We start from the raw sequence: 10245 nt of genomic DNA on the forward strand, positions 1-10245 counted from the left end.
TTTAGTTCGATTTGAGACGGTAAGTATGAACTCAACAGAAGTTGTGTATGATCGAAACCATTGTTAGATACGAATATTATAGAATAAATTATTCAGCAAAAATGGCATCAAACACCTCAATACTGTTTCAAACTTGCTTGTATTGATCAAAATGTATATGAAACCAACAATGACCAGCAAAAACAGAACTGAACTTGTATGGAAGCTAGTTGCAACCTCACACTCTATAAACACTTCTTACTATAAACAAAAACCGTTAAGTCATTGTCAATGGCGATAAAAATAAATATACAATTCAGCTTTATAAATGATCAAGTGAAGTCCCAAGCAGATTATATTGAAGTGTTATCAGTACTGACAACTATTATAAATACGTACAGTATTACTGGGGTATATCAATGAATATTGTTTTAGTATCTAACAATCAGGCGAAGTGTTTGGAACTCGTGTTTACTTTATGTTAAATTGTTAGAGACTTTTTAAAATGCTGCTTTTATTGTTATTTGCCGCGTCAACTCTATTAGTTGTCTACCTCAGATGGAATTATACACATTGGCAACGTAAAGGATTTCCCTACATTGAGGCAAAAACCCCATTAGGCGTGTTGCATTCTGTTGCTAAACGCCAACGTTCTTTTGGGATGGCGTTATATGACGCTTACATAAGTTCAAAGGAAAAGGTTATATGTAGGAATATATTTATTAACTCGCCCAGCCTTACTTGTACGAGATGCACAATTAGCACGTGATGTAATGACTAAGGACTTCAATAGTTTTCACGATCGTGGCATTTATGTGAATGAAGAGAAGGATCCCATGTCAGCGAATTTGTTTGCCTTAAATGGATCAAAATGGAAAACTTTACGTACAAAATTAGCACCTTCTTTCACTTCAGGAAAACTAAAAGGCATGTTTAGTACTGTCCAATTTGGACATAAATGTTAAGCTTATATTAATTTTTAGTATAAATAAATATCAATTAAAATAATTATTTGCATTGTATTTGTATTAATATTTGTATTATTTGTATTATTGTATTCAGTATATGTATAAATAAGTATTTTAAATTAGTGTCTTATGTTGTTTTGGTTATTGGGTTTAATTGTGTTATCAAATATTTTAGCAATGTTGCTGGCTCTCACAACTAAATATTCGCACGCTATCAGCATGCCAGACGTAACATGATGATCTTCACACGCCACTGTGCAAGGTTGATAGGCATCATGTTCGTTTTCTTTGATCGTGTGAGTTGCAGCAATAGGCAAGCCGCTGCGACAATTCTGTTGTTCCCACAGGTGCAATATGAGTTGGCGCATGGCACAAGTGATAACACATTTAAGTCACCAAATTTGTGAAGCAAGTTGGTATATGGCAAAATACATATACCAGCTTGCTGACTGCATCTAATTGTATAAGCATAGGAAATGCACATATTTTCCACGAGTGCCCTTGGCCTTGAATGTTCAAAGTCCATCGGATAACAAATCGTGGGAACTAGGTGCATTTGCTCTTTTACCATAAGCTTAGTGTTAAGCATTTTGTATAAAAACACAATATTTTGTAATAAATTCATTCATTCAATACAGAACAGCCCTTGCGTTTTAATTAGTTCAAGTGCTTATTAAAACTCAATTGCAAATAGGTTCAAGTGCCTAGTTGCTCAAAAAATATTGTTATTGTTTGAATCCACCTGAAGTTGGTTTAAGTGCCAAATTCAGACCTTGCAATAGGAACTGGTTCAAGTGCCAGATTCCTAATCATAAGCAACACTGAATCGATTCAAGTGTCGATTCAGTTTCAATAAGAAACGCCTTATTGAACATTTTTGGTGACCCCGACGTGATTCACCGTAAGGATCACGTTTTCATCAATCCAGTGAACCTGCTCAGTAAGGATCACGTTTTCATCAATCCAGTGAACCTGCTCGAAGGACCACGTTATCATCAATCCAGTGAATCTGCTCAGAAGGGTATTATTGCTGTATTTACAACCATGGAAGTCATGGCAGAATTGATTGCCAAACAATCAGAATTGGGAAAACAAATCCAACAACTGATCACTAACTTCAAAAAGGACTCAAAAGAGAGGAAGACATCCCCTCGCTACTATGAAGAGCGTATTAGGCGACTCAACGAATTATGGGAACAATTTGATCATAACGACACACAAATCAGGAATTTGCCAGATTTGGATACGAGCGTTTCATATTTTACCAACAACTACTTTCAGGAAATCAAGGGATTATTTGAAAAATATGAGCAGATTTTCGAAAATGAATTGTCAACCAAAATACCTCCAACACCTTCCTCAAAGGAGTCAGCAACGACAGCACGTCAACCGATGCCGTCACCGAGGGAAGGACAATATAGCACAAGTATAACACGAATGATACACAAGCAAGGTGCAATTTGTGTATCACTGAAGCGACTCATAGCAGGCATCAATCGTCAAACAGGCGTTCAGATGAAATCCTTTTATGAAGTGAATATGGGAAGAATTGAGAAGCTATGGAATGAGATTGAATCCATTAATTTTGAAATTTGGGAGTACACCAACAATCCGACTACAGTGGGATATAACCTCGATGAGTATCTCGAAATAGAAGAATTGGTTCAGTCAACTTTAATTTCGTTAGCTTCAATGAAAGCAAATAATGAACAATTACAACAAGGAATCAGTAAACCAGACAGCGCTGGGATATCACTGCCTAAGGTAACAATACCAAAATTCGATGGCGATTATTTGAAGTGGTGTCAATTCTATGATTTGTTCACCGAAATGATTCACAAGCAGCAGCTTTCTAACGCTCAAAAAATGTGGTATCTCAAAGGTAGTTTAACAGGAGAAGCAGAAGGTTTAGTCCGACACCTGTCAATAACCAACGAGAATTATCAAACGGCATGGAATTTGCTACAAGAACGATATCACAACAAAAGAATTATTGTAGCAACAATCATTCAAAGAATTCTAAATCAACCAATAATATCAACCAATCCTTCAGCGACAGAAATAAGGACACTCCATGATGTTACTTTCGAAGGATTGCTGGCACTGAAGAATGTGGGACTCGAAACTGATTCATGGTCCCCGCTACTGCTTCATAGTTTGCTCCTCAAACTAGATAAGCAGACTCGCATTTTGTATGAACAGTCGCTGACTCATCCAAGAGAGATTCAGTCGATTAAGGAGTTCATGATCTTCCTGGAATCACGATTCCAGTCCTTAGAGGCGATTGGCCATAGGGAGAAGCCATGCTTAGCAAAAACCCTTGCCACAACTATGGGAAAGACAAATATATCAACCTGTAAGATCTGTAATAATGGATCACATCCGATATATTATTGCAAAACATTCTTGCAATCAACACCACAAGGTCGTATCAAGACAGTACAAAAACTTAGACTGTGCTTGAACTGCTTACGTACAGGCCATAGGGCAGCAGAATGCAAAAGTTCCCGGTGCAACAAGTGCAGCAAGAACCACAATTCGTTGTTGCACTTATCAGAGTCTTCCAAGACAACACACAAATCGATCAATGTCAAATCAGATTCATTGGTTGAGAAACCCGGTCATCAACCTTCTACTGTAATCACAGCATTAACACAAAATAAGGGATACGTTCTTCTTAGTACAGTTAATATGAAAATAGCTACGTTTGATGGTGATTTCATCGAGTGCAGAGCAATACTCGATTCTGGATCACAAATAAACTTAATCACAGAAAAACTGGCAAGAAAATTAAAATTGCAGTTACACTCATCACCGTTATGGATAGAAGGAATTGGTAGAAGCAAAAGGGACACAAAATACAGTGTGACAACAAAAATTCAGTCTCGAATTAATGATTTCAATGTAAATATCAACGCATTCGTGATGCCTCGAATTATCTCAGCCCAACCAACACAGTGTCTGGACACTTCTGGTTGGTCAATTCCTCAGAATATAAAATTGGCTGATCCAGACTTCGCGAATCCAAATCAAATTGACTTATTAATTGGAGCAGAATTCTATCACAGCTTTTTATCGATTGGTCAAATCAAAATAGGTGAGGGTCTACCTGCACTTCAGAACACGGTTTTCGGATGGATATGCAGTGGCAAAGTTAGCAACGGTAATCAAAAGTTACTTACCTGTGGCATGTGCAGCGAAGCTGACGACGAAGCATTGGATAATATACTTACTAAATTCTGGCAATTGGAGGAAATCAATCAAACGGATGACAAATTCACTGATGCAGAAAAGAAATGTGAAGAATCTTTTGCTCAAAATACTCACCACAATCATGAAGGGCGATTTGTCGTGAAACTACCATTTAAGGAGGATACAACTGTTCTTGGTGAATCCATGCAGATGTCGATGAATCGATTTTTTAGTCTTGAACGTCGGCTGTTGAAGAATTCTGAACTAAAGAAGATGTACGTTGACTTCATGCGAGAGTACGAACATCTCGGCCACATGGAAAAAATCAATCAGGATGATATAATGCATCCACATTACATTTTGCCACATCATTGTGTAATCAAGGCAGATAGTACTACAACAAAGCTTCGAGTGGTGTTTGATGCATCTGCAAGAACATCAACCGGAGTCTCACTCAATGATATCATGCATAATGGTCCAGTCGTGCAGAACGAACTCTCATCCATTTTACTGCGTTTCAGGAAACCACGCTTCGTTTTTACAACAGATATTGAAAAGATGTATCGGCAGATACTAATTGATCCACGAGATGAATATCTTCAAATCATTATCTGGCGAGAGTCACCAGAAGAAAACTTGTGCTATTACAAATTAAAAACGGTAACGTATGGCACAAGAGCAGCGCCGTATCTGGCAACTAAGTGTCTACAAACCCTGGCCAGAGAGCATGCCGTTAAATTTCCGCTTGGTTCCGCTACACTCAGCAAGAATTTTTATGTCGATGACGGTTTAAGTGGCTCAGACAGTCTCACGGAGGCAATTGCAACAAAGGATCAACTTATTAAAATATTGGCGACAGCTGGTTTCAAACCTCGCAAGTGGTGCGCAAATAATGCCCAATTACTTCAAGGACTCGCTCCAGAAGATCAAGAAGTTGATCTCGATGTCAGCAGTGAGTCACATAAGACAGTAAAAACTCTAGGCCTTATCTGGCTACCAAAATCTGATCAGTTTTCAATAAAAACTAACGGACCTACACACAGCAAAATAACAAAGAGGACCGTAAGTTCTGAGTTGGCGCACATTTTCGATCCACTTGGATTAATGGCTCCCGTAGTAGTGAAGGCGAAAATATTTGTTCAAAAATTGTGGCAGTTAAAACTTTCGTGGGATGAAGCTCTGCCTGCTGAAATGCATACTCAATGGACCCATTTTCGTCAGAGCTTATGTGAAATAAACAATGTAAAGATTCCACGACATATATTTCATCATAAACAACCAAGGAATACTCAGATTCATGTATTTACTGATGCCTCCGAAAGGGCCTATGGAGCTGCCATTTACATCAGAGCCGAAATGACTGATCGAACTATCTCAGTTCAGTTACTTTGTTCAAAATCACGCGTCGCTCCATTAAAAACGCAGACAATACCAAGACTTGAGTTATGTGCGGCTTTATTAGGAGCACAATTGGTAGTAAAGGTAAAAAAGGATTTGGAATATGAACATCATCCGATATATATGTGGACTGATTCTGAGATAACATTGCATTGGATCAATTCAGAACCATCAACATTCCAAACTTTCGTTGCTCATCGTATCAGTAAGATTCAGCAATTAACACTAAAGGAACAGTGGAGGCATGTCAATACTAAACAAAACCCAGCTGATTTATTATCCAGAGGTGTAGATCCAATTTACATTCAGAAGAATGCAATGTGGTTTTATGGGCCACTTTTCCTTCATGGAAATCAAGAATGCTGGCCCCAACCATTCCGTCAGGAATTGATAACATCCGACCATATACAAGCGGAAGTCAAAAGGAAGGTACATGTGCTTACAATTTCACATGATGATGAACTAATCAAAATGATTTATACGATAAGGCATGGAAACTCATTCATAAGGTTGCAACGAATTCTTGGCTATGTGTTGAGATTCATCAAAGGGTTACGTAATAAGAGCAAGCACAACGACATCAATTTGACACCATTAGAACTGGATGAGTCATTACTCATAATTATAAAAGCCATACAGCTAAGTGATTTCAATGAAGAACGACATCAACTCTTAAAGAAAAGGGATCTAAAGGGAAGCAGTAGTCTCCACGGACTTTCTCCATTTATCGATGATAGTGGCGTCATCGGGGTTGGAGGTCGATTGACGTCAACACATCTTACCTACGATGCCAAACACCCCATGCTGCTGCCATATAACGATCCAATAGCTAAGCTCATAATGAAACATTTACATGAGAAGGGACTTCACTGCGGACCGCAAACATTATTAGCCCAGTGCAGGCAGCGATTTTGGCCAATAAAAGGCAAGATTATGGCTCGATCCATTGTGCAACATTGTGTACAATGCACTCGAGTACGCCCACACATGTTCAAACAAATCATGGGCAATCTACCAGCTGACAGAGTCCAAGCTCAAAGACCTTTTTTCAACGCAGGTGTGGACTTCTGTGGTCCCATATGGATACACCACAAAATTAGAGGCAAAAGACCATGCAAAGCGTACATCGCAGTGTTTTGCTGCTTCTCCACGAAGGCAGTACATTTGGAAGTTGTTAGTGATCTCACCACAGATGCATTCTTAGGCGCTTTGAACCGGTTTACGTCAAGAAGAGGTCGATGTCAGAACTTATATTGTGACAACGCGACTAATTTTGTGGGCGCTAAAAATCAAATGAACGAGTTAGCTGAAAGCATTCACAGCACAAATGCTAAAAACAACATAATAAGATCCTGTTCAGCTCAAGGAATTGCTTTTCATTTTATACCTCCGAGAGCACCACATTTCGGAGGATTATGGGAAGCTGCTGTCAAATCAGCTAAATATCTATTGGTGCGAACTATTGGCAACGTGTCACTCACTTACGAGGAATTGGAAACAGTGGTAACCCAAATTGAAAGTATGCTAAACTCCAGACCAATAACACCGTTGTCATCAGATCCAAATGACCCGGCTGCCCTCACACCAGGACACTTCTTAATAGGAGAACCGCTAACAGCCCTTCCAAGTAGGTCAGAAACTACAACCAAACAATCGCTTTTAACCAGGTGGAAGCTGGTGAATCATCTAAAAAACGAGTTCTGGTCAAGATGGTCAAAGGAGTATCTTAATGAGCTACAGTGTCGCACTAAATGGAAGGACCAATCACCTGACGTCAAAGAAGGAATGCTGGTAATCATTCAAGAAAACAACGCTTCTCCGCTTCAATGGCCTCTGGGCAGAATCATCAAATGCTATTCCGGTAATGATGGAAGAATCAGAGTTGTAGATGTCAAAACGAAAAACGGGATTTGGAAGCGTCCAATACATCGGCTAGCACCATTATTGTCGGAAGATTGTTCAACCCCCATGATGCAACTTGATAGATGTGATGAAGAACAGCCTAGAAAACGAGCAAAACTCAACAGCAACATGCAATGTCCAAGGTCGAAGTAGCAGAAGAGGATTGACTGGCGTCAACGGGGGCAGAATGTCCAATTTGGACATAAATGTTAAGCTTATATTAATTTTTAGTATAAATAAATATCAATTAAAATAATTATTTGCATTGTATTTGTATTAATATTTGTATTATTTGTATTATTGTATTCAGTATATGTATAAATAAGTATTTTAAATTAGTGTCTTATGTTGTTTTGGTTGTTGGGTTTAATTGTGTTATCAAATATTTTAGCAATGTTGCTGGCTCTCACAACTAAATATTCGCACGCTATCAGCGTGCCAGACGTAACATGATGATCTTCACACGCCACTGTGCAAGGTTGATAGGCATCATGTTCGTTTTCTTTGATCGTGTGTTCGTTGTGAGTTGCAGCAATAGGCAAGCCGCTGCGACAATTCTGTTGTTCCCACAGGTGCAATATGAGTTGGCGCATGGCACAAGTGATAACACATTTAAGTCACCAAATTTGTGAAGCAAGTTGGTATATGGCAAAATACATATACCAGCTTGCTGACTGCATCTAATTGTATAAGCATAGGAAATGCACATATTTTCCACGAGTGCCCTTGGCCTTGAATGTTCAAAGTCCATCGGATAACAAATCGTGGGAACTAGGTGCATTTGCTCTTTTACCATAAGCTTAGTGTTAAGCATTTTGTATAAAAACACAATATTTTGTAATAAATTCATTCATTCAATACAGAACAGCCCTTGCGTTTTAATTAGTTCAAGTGCTTATTAAAACTCAATTGCAAATAGGTTCAAGTGCCTAGTTGCTCAAAAAATATTGTTATTGTTTGAATCCACCTGAAGTTGGTTTAAGTGCCAAATTCAGACCTTGCAATAGGAACTGGTTCAAGTGCCAGATTCCTAATCATAAGCAACACTGAATCGATTCAAGTGTCGATTCAGTTTCAATAAGAAACGCCTTATTGAACAAGTACCATAGAAGAAACATCATATAGAATGATTAATCATTTGAACAACACTTTACCTGATAATGGATCTGCTGAAGTGGAGTTAAAAGAAATTTTTTCAACGTAAGATTTTATTTAATTTTTGTGAGAAACTAACAACAATAGTTTTTTTATAGCTATGCTGTTGATATAATTGCTTCAGTTATATTTGGTTTAGAGACAAATAGTTTTGAAGACCCGAATAATTTGTTCCTTAGTGTAAGCCATAAAGCCAATGAACCGACATTAAAAGCTGTGCTTCGAAGTACTTGCCAATTTCTATATCCAAAGTAAGTACTGAGGAATGTACACAATTGATTATAAATTTTAAAATTAATTGAAAATTCAGTTTAGAAAAGTTCTTTGTAATGTTGGGTTGGACTGAGGAAGCACCAGAAACAATGAAGCAAATTGTACGTAAGACTATTGAATATAGAGAAAATAATAATGTTATTCGTCGAGATATGCTTCAATTATTACTACAACTCCGCAATACTGGCAAGATAAGTACAGACGATAATGAATGGTCCGTTGAAACAACAGCAGGTTAATTTAATTATTTTTAAATGTTGTTGTAAAACACAAACTGAACAGAATTTATTACACAGATGCTTTTAAGTCCATGTCTGTGGAAATGATAGCCGCGCAATTGTTCCTGTTTTATGTGGCTGGTTTTGATACAACAGCATCTGCAGTTTCTTTTACAATTTACGAACTATCACAATATCCAGAACTCTTAGCAAAAGCTAAAAAGGAAGTAGAGGAGACCTTAGCGAAGTATGAAGGCAAACTGAGTTATGAATGTGTACAGGATATGAAATTCTTAGATTTGTGTGTTATGGGTACATTTCACTAACAGCAAAAATATTAGTAGTTAGTAGTTATTATGATAAAAATTATTTTTAGAAACTGTACGTAAATATCCTGGATTACCCATATTAAATCGTGAGTGTACAGAAGATTATCAAATACCAAATTCAAAAATGGTCATTAAAAAAGGAACTGGAATAATTATTTCTCTATTTGGTATACATCGTGATCCAGAGTATTTTCCTGATCCATTGCGATATGATCCAGAACGGTTTCTAGAAGAAAATATGAACTACAATCCTGTCGCTTATATGCCTTTCGGCGAAGGACCTCGTCATTGCATTGGTAAGTAGTAATGAGTTTTTTTTTTGAAATTTATATGTATGTAAGTACTAAACTTTAATATATTTTTAATTTTTTTAGCTCAACGCATGGGTAAATTAAATGCCAAAGTAGCCCTAGCTCAAATTATTACAAATTTTGATATTAAAATAAGAGAAAAACCTTCCGAAATTGAAATCGATAATTATGGTGTACCTTTAGTTGCTAAAGGTGGTATAAATGTAAGTTTATCAAAAAAAATAAAAACAAAATAATTTTGTAAATACATTTAAATTAAATTTCTGTTATTTTTCTGTATTTCTGTTAAATTTCTGTAATATATTTTCGTTTAAATAAAAGATAAGAATAGTAAAACATCGGTATTTTTGTTTCTTCATAATAGCTTTTATCTTAAACCAAGTAACTTTTAAAGGTGTTAACTCACAGTTATTCACCCAAATTCTATTTATTTATAATACTCCGCTTAAAGTTTTTTCAATTATTGTTACGAATCAATATAGAAATTTTGTATACATATATTTTTATATGAACTCCGCAA

At 37.0% G+C, this 10245-nt stretch overlaps 1 pseudogene; it reads left to right on the forward strand.

Moving 5' to 3' along the window:
• The first annotated feature begins 406 nt into the window (after positions 1 to 406).
• Positions 407 to 9961, forward strand: LOC119672500 (annotated as a pseudogene).
• The last annotated feature ends 284 nt before the right edge of the window (positions 9962 to 10245 follow it).

Source organism: Teleopsis dalmanni, chromosome 1 (genome assembly GCF_002237135.1).
Source record: "Teleopsis dalmanni isolate 2A chromosome 1, ASM223713v2, whole genome shotgun sequence".
NCBI lineage: Eukaryota > Metazoa > Arthropoda > Insecta > Diptera > Diopsidae > Teleopsis > Teleopsis dalmanni.